The 19,168-nt window shown below is 27.9% G+C and overlaps 1 protein-coding gene across 1 annotated transcript in view; it reads left to right on the top strand.

Moving 5' to 3' along the window:
- The first annotated feature begins 10,060 nt into the window (after nt 1-10,060).
- Nucleotides 10,061-19,168, top strand: part of LOC136982849 (sodium/potassium-transporting ATPase subunit beta-like) — a 165,659-nt gene continuing 156,551 nt past the window's right edge. The window contains exon 1 of the mRNA XM_067279379.1: nt 10,061-10,183. The gene's annotated coding sequence lies outside the window, so the exon portion shown is untranslated. The remainder of the gene's footprint in view (nt 10,184-19,168) is intronic.

Genomic DNA, 19,168 nt, shown 5'->3' with positions numbered 1-19,168 from the left:
TTTTTAAAATCTTGAGTAACCCGTTAACGTTCTCATTTGCATAACATCGTGAAAACTAAATTTGAAGCACTTTATTATGGTAATGCTTAATAAATCCATAATAAATCCATAATAAATCCATAATAAATACGTGTACAGTCAACTTTAATAAATAATTTTATAATAAATATTAATTCTATACTCTTCTAAAAAGTTGATACTGTTAATGACCCATGCCAATCTTGGGAATTAAAACACAAATTGACCAGTTTACATATTCAACACGACTTTAATAAATGCCTCATGATACCAAATTCCTACTTTGCTGTTGATCTTGATCTTAGATATATTTCACAATATACAAGATGATAATGCGTCAAGTGTTTCCGGTGTAAAAATGATTTAGCTTATATCGAAATGTTGCAGATAGTTTGTCGTTTTAATGCGACAACAGAAGAACACAATCATGTTTTATATTTTTGTTTGCGAACTGAACATTGATTCATGATGAGAAGAATCTTTCTGTGACAGGTCGTCTATTGTTCCGACCGGTTGAACCACTACATAAACTACTTCCCCGTCATTCTTGTTACGATGTTTGGAGCAGATTCCTCGCAGCTAAAATTGTCTTTCTTTTCATAATTCTGAAGGATTGGTTTGATTTTTTTTCCTCCTTGCCAGTTATCACTTGTCAATATATCGATACAGACAGCTTCGCCACTCATAAATATCGAAGCAATCCCTTGTCGATTTTGTAAATGCTGAAGTTATCCGTGAGATTTGATGTCAAATTTATTTATTTATTTTTCTTTCTTTCTACGGTCTGGCATGATCTTTTTCTTCATCAAAAGATCGGAAATTCAAATATTTTAAATTACGGTATATTATGCCAAATCCATCAAAATGTTTCAGATTTTAATTCCTATTATTTAACACTTTGAATTGACATTATAGTTGCCATTATTGGGTTCATCATTGGTTCCTCTTTAACTACTTTGATAAGATATCTAGCTATTTCAATTCTCGTTTTTCTTCTTATTTATACGATATAAAATTTCATTTCTGGCAATTTCGATAATAATAATATTTTTTGCTCTCGTTTCTTTGCTGTTTCTCGTTTTTATCGTATAAATTGCAAAAAGAAAAAAAAAGTTAGTCATAATTCGAATTATTTAACTCTTCATAAATTGGACATAAATATGAAAGAAAAGTGAACAATTCAATACTTCAATAATTTAATATTAAATATATACAAACACATACACACAACTGAACCTCCAATAACGGCCGTATCTAAACGATGTCCTCTTTTTCAGGAACGTTTCTTTTTGAAATGCATACAAAGTAACGTCTAAAGAACAGCCACCTCCGAACAACGGCTAATTTTTATGTTTTTATCAGTGGCCGTTTTCAGAGGTTTGACTATTTATAAGGCTGGAAATTAAATGATAAACTAAATTTTACATTAGAATAAAACTACAAAATGTTTTTTAAAGTAAATGAACTGTAAACCATAAAATGTCCTTTGAGATGAATTCTATTGATTTACGTTTATTCGATTATCGAGTTAATGAAGCTTTCCTATAATATTTATAATTTTTTTCATGAAATTTAGTGTATTTTTAATATTTTAATCATTTTTCGCTATTTCACACATACACAGAATGACCTAAAAAGTCTGTTAGCCGCACTTGACGCTAACTGTGTCAAGTGCGCTTATGAACTTTGTAATTTGTTTATTTAACAAAAATGATCTTATTTAGAACAATTTACGTAGAGATTTTTAGTAAAGTAGTTGAATAAGAGAAAAATTTAGTCTTTACAATTCTTAACTGACTTTTGGGTCATATATCATATATCATCATATATTACACATAACACTTGAGTTAATCCATTCAACAATATTGAATTAGAATTTGAGTGATTCTCTAATAAAATGCTAAAAATAATTTTAAAGATTTTGAAAATATATAAAAAGCATAGAATTGAAAAAATTATTACACTAGAACCTCCAATAACGGCTACCACCCAACAACGACCATTTTTCAGAAATTTGTTTTTGAACAAAAATAAATACGAAATAACCTCCGAGTAATGACGACCTCCGAACAACGGCCGCCATTTTTAGCGATAGTTGTTAATTAAGAGATTTGACTTTATTTAATTCAATGTCGCTTGAAAATAGTATAAATTTTCTAAAATTATTACAAAATTAATTAATATTATGTATTATAAAGTCACACATTTTGATTTACACAACTTTAAAATAATTTCATGCATTTTAATTATAACATTATTTATTTTCACGCATAAGCAATGTCAGAGAGCATTCAGTTGCCACCATTTACAACATAACGATAATGTATACTATAATAAAATGAAATAAAATTAATAGCAAAAGAAAAGATAAATTACAAAATATGGTAAGACCTTCCTAAAATGGACCCTGTATAAAACGGAAACCGAACTAACGTGGAAATGTAAGACTTTTTGGGGTGCCAACTACATAACATAACCTAAGTAAAACGGGTTTTCGGTGTAACATCAGCTTAGTAAGTTAATAACTTATATACCCGTATTTTACGGACTATAAGACGCTATGGACTATAAGACGCACCTTAATTTTTAAACAATTTAAAAAAAAAAAATACCTATAAGACACTACGGACTATAAGACGCTACGGACTATAAGACGCACCTGAATTTTGGAGGCAATTTTTCGAAGAAAAAAGTGCGTCTTATAGTCCGTAAAATACGGTAATTAATAATGCAAACATTAAGGAATTACAGGAAAAAATAGTACAAGTACAGTGCATGCTTACTTGTTATGTACACACAGTAAGTGCACATATAGTTAATGTATTTAAACATACATTAATTACGTATTTACACGGTGATCATAATTAGAATAAATGTTTGGAGCTCTCTGTGGAAAGAACTATTGTGTAAATCTGAACCAAATTTGTTATATGTACTGTTCCGAGTATGCGGTTTCGACTTTCGGAAAAAAAAAAATTATTTCGAAATTCATCCGTTAGTGCGAAATTTAGCGCTGATGTTTCCTAAATGTGCATATTACGTAAGTTTTCTAGTGAATTTCAGGTATAAAGAAATCGCAAAAATCCAAAATTTCTTAAATTTTGAGCTGTCATTGTTGTTTCGTTGATAGAAGGTTTAACAATAAACGCACGGTCGGGAAAAGTAATCACTATATCCGTCAAAGAATTGTGAAGAACGCTTTCCGATTCCTTTTATACCAGAAACTCGTTAGAAAACGTATATAATATGCATATTAAGTGGACAGCAGCGTTACGTGGCTGAATTTCGAAGTAAATTTTTTAAATTAAAAATCAAAATCGCGCACAGGACAGTATACTGAATGTACCAAGTTTGGTTGAGATTTGCCCAATGGTTTTTTTTCTGCAGAGAACTCTGAACACCTACTCCTTAATTATGATCACTCTGTGTATTTGATATATACATATTTATAATATTGTTCTATGTAATATTATTTTATAGCGCATAATTATAGTTTTATTCTTGAATTGTTTTATCTTAGATTTATTTTTATTAAAATGTACTAAATATTAAATATATAATTTAACTTCTTACAAAATTATTTTAGTTCTATAATATAAAATCGAACCAGTTGAAGTAAATCATTGACAAAAATGGAAAGAGAATGTGCCCAGTATGAAAATTTTAAATAAGTAATTCTTATACTCGTAAGCAACCAAGGCATTTACTTGAGGCCTTGTAAAACTACAAACACTAGGCAAATGTAATCATTTAAATAATTAATTTTTAATACTTTTAAAACTTTCTAAAGGAAGGGCCTGAGTTCACCGGTTTTCTAGGAACCGTAAATATATAAAATTGACATTGGTAACGTAACATTAAACATTTAGTTAATGTAATATTGTAAGGTAAAAAATTCAAATTGATTGAGCGTTTTTATGTTATTTTTCATGACTTTCTATTAAGTAAAAAATGAAACGTTTCATTGCATCGTTATGAAAAATTAACAGGTTTGAATTAAAATTTAAAGTTATAATCACATTTTAATATATCAATGTCAAATAATCCATCAAAAATTCGAAGAGTAAAGCAAAAACAACGAACTCTTCAATTATTTTTGACTTTCGCGGCGTATTAAATCCACTTAAAAAAGTATTAATTAAAAATTAAATTACGAATAAAACTTCTTAAATTTCGTATCGTTAATTTCTTAATTAAAAATTAATCGTATTTTATTTAAATTTTTTTATGATTTAATGCCTAAAGCGTGAGAATCAAATTCGTTCAAACGGAATGTCGTTTAAAGTTGATTAATTTCCATCATAAAATTGTTTATGCTTCTTCTAAAATTAATGTTATATGAAAATTTCAAAGGTTATAGCCTACAAAACAATAAATCATCATCTACTTTAAACTGAAAAATTATCTTATAAATTTTGTTACGAGATAATTTTTCAATTTAAAGTAAATGATGATGCACTATAAATAGTATCCATATTTCTATTTTAGCTTATATAGGCCTATATATAGTATAAACTCGATTTAACGTTCTTCGATTTAACGTGTTTTTCGTCGGTCCATTTAAATCTTTATAAGCCATAATGTTAAAGTAATCACATTTAGCGTTTTTCGATTTTGCATATTTTTGGGATTTAACTCATCGAAAAATCGCTGCTTATATGAATTTTCACCTCAAAATAACGTTTTTCGAAAAAAAAAATAAAAATAAAAAATATATATCATGTTCGAATGGTCAGGAGAGTTATAAATAACGGTTCAAGGAATTATCTAGTTCGTTTTGCCACTCTTGCACTGAAAGGACACCACATTCTATAGATTTGGCACCTTGGCGACCATTGCTAGACTCAGAGATTCACATAGCAATTAGAGTAAAGCAATATTAAGACAATTTTCAAAATTCACTGTAGATTCTGCTGGTCGGATACAGTATTCCTGTACAGCTACAGACCCGTCCATCGTGGCAAGTAAAAGACACAAAAGGAAGTACTTAATGCACAATAGCTGCGGTGGTATTGGTGAAAACGTGTTTCTTTGCGTTTCAAAATTAGAAGCTGTGTGATAAAAACACATGAAATCCTCAACAGAAACAAACAAGTACACTTGTTTACTTTCAGAAGACAGTTTAACAATTTATTATCTTTGTGTAAACCATATCTAGAAATACCGATCATTATACAGTACATAATATTGTGTGAAAAAAAAACGGTTTTACGAAAGCTTTTATACTAGAAATGAAGGCTATGTGTTTTCTTCACCTTATCCATTCTGAATGCATATACTGAACAAATTAATTTGTATGTTTTGGAATGTTTTTTAAGGTTGTTTGGATTTTATGTATTCTGCGAGTAAACATTTTTTCACTGCTTCCTTAAAAAAGGTTAATTCGAGTTTCTATTGTATATGTATGTAATTGATATTTTCCACTAACGGATTATACAGGAGAATTATGTGTGTATATGTATATGTATGTATACATATATACACACACATAATTCTCTTGTATAATTTGTTATGTGTGTATATGGGAATGACTACTGTAGTATGCCAGAGTGTATTCCATTGCCATTGATATAATTATCTGTCAGTATTGTTATATATTGTTGAAACTCACAATATCTATAATCAGCTGTATATGTACAGTATAGTACATAGGACATTACATTTAAAGAGTAGGTATTTAAGAGCTCTCTAGAAAGAAATAATGGGCAAATCTTAACTAAATTTGGTGCACTGTCCCGAGTATGCAGTTTTGATTTTCGGAAAAATTTTTATTTTGAAATTCAGCTGTTAGGGCGAAATTTAGCATTGTTGACCCCTTAATGTGTATATTATGTAAGTTTTGTAATGAATTTCAATATAAGGAGCAAAACATTTTTCACAATAATTCGATAAGTGAAGTCATGGCTCACTTTGCTTGATCGTGCCTTACTTATTAAATTAAATTCTTTTAATCGTCAATTCCATATTTCACATTTGTTACTGAAATAAAATTATTGCACTTTGTGTTTTAACTCCTTAGATTCGTCTGAAAACGTACATAATATGCACATTACGAGAAAAACAGCGCTAACGGACTGAATTTTGCTAACTTTTCGCCTTGCTGGCTAAATTATAGAGAAAAAATGTTTTCCGTAAACCTAAACTGCATACTCGGAACAGTGTATACACCAAATTTGGTTAAGATTTGCACAGTAGTTTTTTCTACATAAAGCTGTAAACACGTACCCTTTAATTATGATCACTCCGTACATAAAATATACAAATATGTTCACAAAAATAATTTTGCACTTAAATTATATTTAATTTTAATTTTAATTATTAAACCTTAAATAATAAAATTATATAAATGCACAGAGTTTTATATTTTAAAGATGTTGCAATTATTTATTTATTTATTCAATGATTTCTATACAGGACCATAAATTCTGGCAAGGACCGCAAAGTGCAAAACCATAAATAGAGAGATACGAAGAAAGAGAAAGAGCAAAATATTTCAAGTAATTTAAATGCATTAATGGTTTAACACAATTTTATTTTAATTGACTTCGTATAAACTTAATCCTTACAAACTGCTTTAAGTTCAAAATTGACTTAAGATATATTAAATCAATAATAAAATAATAAGAAAATATCAATTAAATAAGTAAATTTTAGATATTTTAAAATTAAACAATAATTCGATAAGTAACAAGTAATTTATTTATTTATTTTTTAATCTTTTCTCCCTGGGAGCATTAAAAGAACCTGAGAACGGGCAGCCAGGTATTAAAAGACGGGACCCGAAATGATTAATGATTTTAAAGCCAATATTACAATTATCCAAGAAAAAAACGAAAAGTTATAAGTATTAATAAAAAAATTATATTTAATTATACTGAAGCATAATTATATAATTAACGTAACTACTTCTTATAACTTATTAAATAAAGCATAATTAGTAAATGAATTATTTGAATTAATACTAGTGTATATTATATTTATATAATATAATATACCGGTAATAATTCTTAATTACTTTTATACAGAGCCAGATTTAGACTTATTGCGGCTTTGCGCTACAATACACAAGAAGTTCTTCCTCCTTTACGAGGCCCGTCGTAACGTGAGGCTCCGAGCTGTAGCTTGTTTAGCTTATATGTAAATATAATTTGGTGATTTTATATCTAAATTGTGAACCTGAGTTAATCAAAACATAATATTATATAATTTTAATATATAAATTTCTGCTAATATATATCTGAGCATAAATTATATTTACTAATCAGATAAAACATTATTTGTAACCATCGAGAGGGAGGAACTAGAGATTTTTCTACGGGTCAGGAAAAAACTTGAGGACCTACAGTGGTTTTTATTTCTATAAAATAATATTATTTTTACTAATAAAAGATAGAATCTTTAAGACAAATATTTATTTAAAAAACATTTTTTACATATTTCGTTTGTTCGAAAAAAAAAGGTAAAAGAGCCCACTCTTTCGTGCCCCGTACTGAAGTTTCGACTATCCTGATTATAATCTTATCTTTTCATACTTTTATGTACTCTCATTAAGGACATTTATTAATTATATAAATTTGTAACATTATAGTAAATTTTTATCTATATTTTCTTTATAATTCCAGAAAAATTCTATGTGATAACCAAGGATTAGAGCCAAAGTAAATAAAGGAAGATGTGCAGCTCGCAGTGATTTCTATATCCGAACGTCCGAAACGCTTCATCTCTATGATGCGTGAATGTATCCAGCCAGTAACACACTAATAAATAACTAAACAATGCTATAATAACAGAAAAAATCATTTTTTATTTCAGCAAAATGTATCTAAGATATATATCTATATACAAACATTGCTGTATAAAAAATGTAAGAGCCTATATATTATCCATCGAATCAAAACTTTTATGTTTCTAGTAAATCATTTTTGTTTCCTTTTTTTATTTTTTTATTTTTGCTAAGAAAAAAGTCTCTTTAGTAGAAATTTCTGATTAATTGGACTTTTCATCTCGTTAGTCTGCAGTTGGATAAGATTCAGTGTCGTTATTTATAACTTTATCAGTTATTATCTATTCTTAAAGGATGAGAAGAGATTGAAGATAATTGCTAAATTTTTATATGCAGTTAGTTTCGATTAAATACATGAAAATTCCAAAATTTTTTTCTATAATTTATTAGGTCTTTTACACCGCAGATTGGGAATTCCTGAGATTTATGAATATTTATATCTAAGTATTTTAATCTGAGTGTAACTTATGTCAAGTCATTATTTAAGTTTATATTCTTTCTACAATTTAAATAAATATTTAAAATTTTTATAGCATTTTATAGATGAAAAGTGAGTATTAAAAAATTTAAAAAAATGTCTTTAATCTGTAAAGACAAATACTGTATAAAGGCGTAAAATTTTAATGAGCGTCGAGAGATCTTTATATCGATCTGTCATTAAATGAATGATTTTATGCATTTTTTATAATTTTGATAATTATTTATAAAATTTTGTTATATTTTTTATACATTTTAAATGTTATTAATGTTTTTATATATTAAACTAATGCAAAAAAGTATAGTCCATTCATTAAAACGAAGCAAATACAAACAATTCTTGTTATGCAGTAGTTTTCTTTACTTTTCAATGATTTAAACGCCAGTTTTCATCTATAAAATGCTTCAATGCGTTTTACATTTATTTAAATTATAGCAGAATATAAAATTAAATAATATTTCGAAAATTTTTAAAGACAACATATATTCAGATGAAAATATTTAGATATAAATATTCATAAATATCCGTATATTCTCAAAGTACGAGTAAATCTTAGTAAATTATAAAAATTTAGGATATTTTTTATTGTATTTAATAGGAAAAGCAGTGTATATATATGTAACAATTATTTATAAACGATAATTATCTCCAGTCTCTTTTCTCCAATCTTTAAAATATTCCTAGGAATCTCCATAAAATATTAATTAAATGATAATATAAAGTTTAAAAAATACTTCTACGAGTTTAGTTCTTAAAAAATTAAATTTTATTTTAATTTACGTGAATATATTTAATACAGATAAAATTTTCGCCGAGTAAAGTTATTACTGTGTATCGCTTCACCATTAAAACTTGAATTTTAATTTTAACCTTTTACGTATAAATAAAAATATTTGAAAAAAATATACATATAAAATATTATTTAGAAAAGTCTAGAATAAATAATAAGGCACAATTTAATTTAAAGACTAGTAACTTAATAAATATCCGATCAAAAATATTTTAAAGATTTATGATTTATACTTTTAGCACGAAAATTCATTTAAAATATTTTCCATTGAGATAAAGAAGATTGCATCTTTAATTTATTTTTAGATAAAATTCTTTTTGTATCTTTAACGTAATCTCTTCCTTTTTTCATACGAGAGGATATAAAATGACAGGAAAATGTTTCGTATATTAATTATAGACTAGCGTTAGTACTTATGATGCGTGTTTTCGTACAGAATGAAAAACTCAATTAGGAATAATGCTGAAAAGGAAACGTGTTGATAAAACGAGGATTAAACCTGGATAAAATTACCACTTTCGATTAACCGGATGAGAAAATAAAATTTATATATTCAATTAAGAATTCTATTGCCAGTTATCAATTTATAAAAAGTATACAAGAAGTTTAAACAATTTTTTTTTTCGTTATTAATTCTAAAAATACAATAAAAGTTTGAATATTATTAAGTTTAATTTAGTGAAAGTTAATGTATATTTTTTGATAATTTAAAACTAAATAAAATTTAGTAGAGGAGAAAAATAACGTAATAAACGCTTCACCCTGTAAATGATACTTCCCAGCACGAATGTCAGAATAATAGAGAACACACACAATCGATTTTAAATTTATGTAGGCTACGAAAAATGATTTAAAGATTATTTTATTAATAAAAAAATGCGAATTCAGTTCTCTGAATTTTTATTTTTTATTTTATTTTTATTTTTGTTTTTTAAAAGGAATTTTCATCGTGGCTTTTTCAGATTTCTGCAGAAGCATCGATGTCGGAGAGGGCGCCACGAGTGATGCAGGGATGAAATAACACTGCGTCTGACGATCCAAACAGCATTCCGCGTCGCATAGTGGAACAACGTTACTTTCATCTCGATTCTACGTTTAAACAATTCATCAAAAGGTAAGTTTTATATATATTATATCCGGTTTTTTATACGAATCTCGCATTGTCGACAACGATCACAATATTACGTGACAGCTAGGAATTTCCATCCCATCTTGTTGATGACTTAAACGTAATCTTACTTTCGATTTATTACGACATTTCTATTGCGATTTGGTTGCATTTGATGGAAGTCACGTGTCGTACTACGTTAGCTCTGACGTTTCGTGAAATCGTGTTGTCACGGCGACTAGCGTGATGATAACAAGACACCTGTGAATGTTCCGCATAAGAGAAATAGAAATTTCTAGAACTTAAACCCTTAATCTTCCACTAAGGGTAGAGTTAGGCGATTGTTAGCGTCACTTCCGGTTTCGTAGTAATTACATGTATGGCATAAGGTTTTCGACGTATGGATTACGTAAACATGGATACGTCGTGATTTAGTAACGTTACGAAAGAGGAATGAAGTGCGTGACTGTTTACTTCGATCGAGCATATCGAAAGTGAAAATGTTGCGTATTCACAGATGGTTTTATCTCGAAGAAATTATATTACCACCAAAATGCGCATATAACGTCCGAGATGTGGTATCGATCAGTTGAGCAGACAGTAGGTCGATGCAGCATGAGACTGTTTTGTTCGCATCCATGTCCAAGGTCATCTCATCAACAATAAGCTTATAGTGTTTATCAAGTAATTATTATTCACCGCGCAACTTATCAAACGAACAATTTCAATTCTTCCATATATCATACTCGGAATTAACAAAATTGATCTCTCTTTTCCATTTTTCTCCTATCGTTGCTTTTATTTTATCTGCACAAGATAATTTTCTAATGTTGAAAATCGATTTTCCGTGCGTCGGACGAAGAGTAATCGGCATTCCCTGCTTTATTGTTAGCTTGACAATTATCTATGGTGAAACGTCACGTCAGATGCACGTGCAAGAAAGCATGCCTCTTCAACTAAGTGAGAACATTATCTGGCGTGCATCCAATGCTTCTTTTTCTTTATTTTTATGAACTTTTATTCATTAAAATATGGCCAATAACTAGGCATCTGTACATCTTTTAGGCGCTATTCATTTTTAAAATTAATTATTTGAAATTTTTCTTTAAAATTCTATATAAAAACTTTGATCTCTTTAGCATAATTATCTTGTATTTTCTTCTTTTGCGTTTTAATTAAGGCAAAAACCAAAATAAATTTATCAGCAACAACTTCTAATTATCTACGTAATTGGCATAATTAAGTATCTTCCTCAAATTGTCAATCATCTATGTGTTAACTGTGAAATAGAGGAAGTTAATTTAATTGATAACACTATTAACTAATTAACTCTTTTGATATTATCAATAGACAGTCAAATGTAATACATATCTTTTTAATATTTATATTACTTTAATTCAATGCGCGACAAAGCAGGTAGTTATATAATATTTCTTCGGTAAACATCGATAAAATCTTCAAAGTTTCGGTTTCACAACCTTAACTTAATTTGCAAGCGAGCGCTATTCCTTCACTCGAAACACCAAAAATCAATTAAAGTAGCAATCTTTACTCTTACGATGACTTATATTTTAATAACTTGCACTAATGAATTACAAATTTCTAAGGAAAAAAAAAAAAAAAAAAGAAATTATTTCGGCTTCTCGGATTGTCGCGCTCGGTAAATGGTAAACAAACTTTACTAGAGAACCGTACAGTTATTTAGAAAAAATTCAAATACAGTAGTTTTAAGGGATGCTTATGTTATTAATTTTTCATTTAGTTTCTTATATTCAATAACTTTTTAGTTAATTAAATTATTCAATTTCCTACGAAACTGAATTTAAATCTGTTTAACTGCATTACCGTATAAATGGAATATGATATACAGTAAACAAACGATAAAAAAAATGAATATCAAAACAACGAGATAAATCAATTGAGTTAATAAAAAAATACTCAATTGCAAGACATTTTTCAATTCAACATAAAATTCGATTGAAAGGTTTGAAAATGGTAGACATCATTATCTTAGTGCGCCTCTAGCGGAGAAAAAATTATTATTTAGCACCCTTTCTCTGAGATGACGTAAGAGAAGTATTAACAGTTTAGTTGCATTGAAAAAAATACTTTTAAGTGAAAAAATATAAATACGAGTCGTATTTATTTATTTATATTTTAAGTATAAACCATTCTGACAAGTAATTTCTATTAAGTGCTTTCACACTATGCTTCCAATTCGATTATTTGAGTGCCAATTACGTAACGGAAATTCCGTATCACAACTTTGGGATGCTTCATAGGATGTTTACGTAATAGGATTGTCCTTCTTTCGAAGTATTTTATTCTATTTGTTTTTTATTATTTTATTTTATGCTTTGCTAATTTGAATTAATTCCTTAAATTAATTTTAAAATCGATTGAAAAATTTAATTTAAGTTTTTTTTATAGATAACCTGGTTCAAGAATATGAAAATTTGAAACTAATTTTTATAATGACGTATTTTTTCAATGTTTACGTAATAAATATTTAAAATATTTTTTTAAAAAATATTAGAAAATAAATTTTAAAATAATTAAAAAGTAGAAAATTATTATTATTGTGCCAAATGTTATTAATCAAATTTAATTTCATTAATTGAAATTACTAATTATTTTCTTATTAATTAAAATAATTTTGATATTTATTTATTTATTAATTAAAACTGCTTAAAAAATTATTAGTAATTAATTAAATGAGATTTTTATTCATGGAAGAAAAATTTTATAATTTAATTTAGAGACTAATTTTATCGGTTAATAAAAATTTATATTTGTCTAAGTATATAAAATATATTTAAAAAATTTTTTAAATGTAAATTACATTTAAAAAGTTTATATCTATTGAATGTAATCAATTACTTTCTTAACATATATTTCTTTAAAATTATATATTTTAATAATAATTTATAATAAGTTCTGAATTATTATTATTTAAAAGAAATAACGTAATAATTAAATTTTTAATGTGGATATTAATGAAATATTAAGTTCTTTCATTTTGTCTAAATAAGATACACATTTACGTCAATTTTACGTCTTTATCGTACTTTCTCATAAGAAAACTGTAAAAACGACGTCAAATTGACGTAATAATGTACACTATTCAGAAAAACGAATGCTATTGGCAGCTGTGTAACAAAGCAAGGGTGTAGTCTGTTTCATATAAAACGGACTATGCTATTGGTTTGCTTACGTTGCTATATAAAAGCAATCATTAATAATTGCTAATGAAATAAAAAAGTTTAATCTTTTAGTATGGCGATTTATGAAGAATTTGAAAAAAATATATTCAAAAATTAATATTAGATTTTCTCTGTATATTAATTTGCATAATTTTCAGGAATTTTTTCAATAAGTAAGTTGTTTGCTCGTGAATTATTGAACATATTCATAATTTTCGCTATTTTTTCTTTTATTTTTGCATTTTAAAATGATAATTTTAAGAAAATAATGTATGTAAAGGTTTATTTTATTTCATTACAAATGTGTAAAATTATGCGTCTTTAAATTGAATTCTTTCCCTCGTTTTTATCGATAACACTAATGCTGCATGTCCCTTATACAGCCATAAATATTTTAGTTATATGAATAGTATTTATTTATTTTTTCAGCAAATCTGTAGTTGATTTATGTGCTAAAAAAGTAAATAATCATTCTCGTAGCAGTAGATTACGGTAATTCTGAGGATTTATAACAGGTTTCTATTACACAGAATGGGAGAAAAATTAAAATATGTTACGGAAAGGAAGTAAAGTACAACAAACCAAAGATTTATATATTATTATCTGAACAACTATAAAGCATGTTAAAGGAAATCTTAATAATTTCATCACTAGTATATTTTTAACTATTGAATTCCGTTTCCCACAGAAGAGGCAGAAAGATAAATATATTATTATAAACAATAATATATCTTTATAAAGATAGTGCTTAATAATATATTTTGATTAAAAATCTTCATCTTTTTCCTTGGAGCTAGCTAAATGAAGGGTTCTTCTGATATGCATTAAGTTTTTTTAATAAATAAAAGTAAATGATCTAATTATCCTTTTAAAAATATAATTTTTTGAGTAATAAAAAGTTGAAAAAGTACATATGATTATAACAAGGATTATTGACATCATATTTGTTTTTCAATGTTTCAAAAATTTAATTTCATTACAAATGTATATTGATCTTCAGGCCTTTCAAATAAATAGATCCCAATATACTTTAAAAAAAGGGATGGAAAAAACTGTATTACATTTTAAAAATAAATTTGACAAAAAATAAAGGATGTTGTTTTAAAATATACAAGATGTGCAATGCAATGAAGAATTTGTAACAAGTGTGTTTGAGACCTTAGTGAATGAGAAACTCTTGATTAAATGGGCTTCTCATTTACAAGGCTCCTCATATCTCATATACATTTTTCTATTACAGTAGAGAACCGAAAATCGGAATCAATTGGGGACTGGGGTTGTTCAGATTAGGGATTTGTTCCGATTACGGTCTATGTACGAAAAAATATATTAACCTGTCCGATGTTCAAATTTTTCTCCGTTGCGTGTCGCTTTGTGTTGAATTTTTCTCCGTTGCGTGTCGCTTCGTGTTGAATTTTCGTCGATTTTAAGCCTAACGAAAATTTTTATAATAATAATCGAGGCTATCGTATCGTTAAAAATTATTTCTGCATTTTGTACAAACAAAATAAATATATTGAAGAATATAAAAACATGAAAAATTATACTTTAGAAGTAAATTTAGTATCAAAAACGTTCGATTCAGCACGACACAGTCCGACTGAAAATCGTGCCGATTACCGGCCATTCCGATTACCAGGGTGCCGATTTACGACTCTCTACTGTATATCAGTCAGGCCCTTTCCCAGGACATTCCAGTATGAGAGGACTTGAGTGAATAATAATAAAAAAAACGTATATACTATTTCCGTTCTGAAAATTCTTTGAGATCCAGATAAAGATGAAATTTTAAAAAATTGTCTAATAAATACGTTATTATAGAAATATCTCATAAATTTAATAAATGTATTATTTATTTACATTTAAATTATAGTAATATTAAACTGTATATACTCTATATTTAAAAACTTTAACTAGATAGATCAATTTTATGTATATACGCATGTATATGTATATACATATTTAAACTCTTTAAAAATTTTTAAATATTAGAATATTAAATTTGTATTAGAAAATTTATATTATAGAATGAAATATTTATAAAAAAACAAAACCCGTCATAATTTTTCTTTATTGTTTTTATGTATGCAAAATATCTTCTTTGTTTATATATTTTGTCATGAATTTCAATAAGCAGAGAACTATCATTAACGGCCACCTCCGAGTAAAAGGCCCACTAATGGCAGATTGGCTACACTGAACACTGGTGGATTCGCGCCTCACCAAAGATTTTTCAGGCTTTCTTCACGTGTCTAACGTTTGAATATGGGCCAGTTTTCCATCGAAAATCCTCCTTGAAGGCATCCCTCTTTGGCAGATCGCCCAAATGTTGCGTTGCCTTATTCCATCAATTTACCCTAACAATGGCCACATCCAAATCGCGGCCATTTTATCAGAAACATTTCTTTTTGAAATATAGGCCTATACAGGATAACTTTCAATGAAAGGCCGTTTTTTATATTTTCGCCATTGTATTAGATATAAAAATAACTTTATTAAAATATTTCATTAATTTAAGAATTTTTAACAACAATTAATTAAAATTATATTAATTTCAATGAAATTAACGTTTATATTTCATCCTAAACATTTATTTAAAATAGATTTTGTGAATTACGCTTATTGTATCTCCATTTGCCCTTTGGACTCGAAGGTATTTCTTAATGAGTTGAAATGTAAAATGACTCGAATGAAAATTAATTCAGAGTATTGTAGAATCCATTTAGCTATTTCCCAATGAATATTTAATTTAGCGAATAAAAATAACATTATTTTATGAGAAAAATAAATAAGTAAACTGGAAAATTTATATTGACACATTATAAAAACGTATATATTCATATCATTTCTATTCTGAAAATCCCTAGTGAATTTCAGATGAAGATGAGATTTCTTTTGAAATTTTCGAATAGAAATATCTCATGAGATTTCTTAGAAATGAAATAATATTTATGGCAACTTTTTTGATTTTAAGTATCCGATTGGAAGTGTTTATTTTTTTAAAAAATATTGAAAATCGTATGATTGATCAATCTCTTTTATATTGCTGCTTTGTTGCTTAATATACCAATTTTATACAGTAACGAAGGCAAAATTCTGATCGATTTTCACTTTTAATTTTATCCCTATTTAGAAACAAGAACTAAATCGATTGCTAAGTGACACCCAATGCAGAAATTTTACTATATAAAATTATTTTTCATTAATGAAAGAGGATCGATATATAATTATATTTCATTATAAAGAATATACTTTAAAATGTAAACCTTTTCAGAAAATGAAGTATCATAGTTTATTTATATGTAAATATTTTTACATTTTTCATTTATTGAATGAAATGTAGACCCGATTCTCAAGAAACTCTTTTTTTGTAATTTTTTAAAGTAAATGGGCGTACAATGGATTTATTTGCCATTGTATTAGTTCAATTGAAACTTTTATACATATCCGGATTGAAAAATATTCGATTTTCATTGTTTTGATATAATAAAATTGAATCATGGCTTTAGACTCTAGCTCGGAATCCATTCTGGATACAGTTCATGTTCATATGAACGTATAGAATGTTGAAAATATGTTCATATTTTTAAAAAAGTCAAAATAAAATAAATTTCTGCACTTTTTTCCTATAGAAATGAATTTCTTATAAAATAAAAAATGATTATTACATATTATTTTATTAATATGTTGGGGTGTCCCAGGAGGAAAGGCCAATATACCGGAAAGCGAAAGGATAGGTAATTTTAAGCAAAAAAGTTCATGTAAACATACGCTCTATCCCAAATGGTTTCCGATATAGAGGCATTTGAATATTTATTTTTTAAGTGACAAATTTCCAGCAAGTTATAATAAATTTTCACAAAATTTCTCCGTCAACTTCAATGCATTTTTTTACTCTCCTGAGAACGTGGTGTATTACTTGTCTGAATATATCTGGACGTTCTTATATGCGGGTAACACGTCCATTATGCGAGCTACCAATTCATCTTGCGTATCCACTTTTTCCTGATACACTTCATTTTTCATCTAACTCCATAAACAAAAATCTAACTTGAAATCTGGAGGTCTTTGTGGTCAGTTAATGGACACCACCATGACCAATCCACCGATTAGGAAGAATGCGACCGAGCTGTTGCTTTCGGCTCTACCTCGGAAATCATTCAGGATAGAGCGTATGTTTATATGAACATTTTTCTTAAGTTAACTTATCCTTTTAGCTTCCGGAATATTGATCTTTCTTCTTGAGACAGCTTGTATCTGTATCAAAAACTTTTTTCTTTCCACCCTGTGAGCACTAAGAGAGCCTTTTTCTATACCCAACATGGGTTCGGCCTGGTCTACAATGGGGGCCACTGGATGGTAAGGGACGGGCTCTAACATATTAGGGATTGGCATTCCTGGGTCCGGATTTTTGGGGAATCGCTCGCCCAGATTCGATCCTGCATTCTCCAGAGCGGTAGACTGACGTCTTAACCGTCTCGGCTATCTAATCATAGTATCAAGACTTAACTATAATTAAGTCTTGATTGTATGGTCGGATGATTAGATATGTTTAAATGTGATTAACACGGTATTGGTACTGCAATTAGCAGAAATTATTGTTCAGGGCATGTATACTGTATTGAGTTGTCTAAATTTCATTTGTCATTTGCTATATATTTTATACGATCTGGGCAATTTATAGCTTTTCGGCTTTATATGTGTTTTATGAGGATTTCTTGGAACAAAAGCCATTACTGTCTTTTCAGCCGGGAATTCAGTATTTAAGTTGTTGGAAAAAGTGTAATGTTCAACACGAAATTCGTCAACTATGGCAATCGATTTGATATAAAGAAGATGAACAACAAGCTTTAAGAGATCAAATCAGACACCAAAGAACTATGAAATATATATGTTCTTAATATCATCAGTCACCATGGCCATCCATCATATAAGACACGTTTGTCAGCAGTATCTCTCTACACACATGATAATCAGTTTTATAGTCGTTTTGCAAATGTTCTTTGATGATAATTCTAAATATATTTACAGTTTTCACTTTACGAGTAATTACTCTTCGCTCTACTATATATTTATTGTTAAAGTTTGTTATATTAAACATATAGTCTGTTGCAATTAAACTGTAACAGACTACAACTCAAATTCACTCACTCGAACTAAAATTCTGAAACATGCTTCAAGTCTTTTATATATTTTTTCCGTATTTAAATATTTTAAATTATATTGAAGTTTTAGAAACTATAAACAAAAATAAATTTTTAAAATTTTAATTTTTCAATGAAATTCACTTCGTATTTTATTTTGTCTCATTGCTTTGTTTTTATTCGTTACTTTGCATTATGAAATTAGACATTTATGTAAAGTCTCGTATGTTCTTAGCTAACATTTACTTGTATTAAATATATATAACTTTCATATACCTTCTTAATTAGCGTATCGGTAGCCGAGTGGTTAAACTGAACGTCGGTAGCTGCTCGGGGTTCAAACCTTAGGAACGGACTAGCCAAGTGGAATTTTCCGGGTTTTCTTCACGTGTCTTCAGTTTTTCATCCTTTTGACAGATTTCTCGTGTTGCATTGCCACATCCCCTTATACCAAATCTTCCTGTATTATATAAATCTAAATTACCAAACTAATTTGCTTGGGTATTTCTTCAGAGTGCGTAGCGAATTTCGATTATCGTCATATTATTATTATTGCTACCAAACAGTAGCGTATCTAGGATTTTGAGAATACGGGTGCTGTACGGAGAAATCAAGGCAGATTCGGAGGACCCAAGGGTCGTGCT

This window comes from Centruroides vittatus, unplaced genomic scaffold, assembly GCF_030686945.1.
Source record: "Centruroides vittatus isolate TY-2023 unplaced genomic scaffold, ASM3068694v2 contig_866, whole genome shotgun sequence".
NCBI lineage: Eukaryota > Metazoa > Arthropoda > Arachnida > Scorpiones > Buthidae > Centruroides > Centruroides vittatus.
The sequence above is the reverse complement of the archived record's forward strand: the minus strand, read 5'-3'. Positions and strand labels throughout refer to the sequence as shown.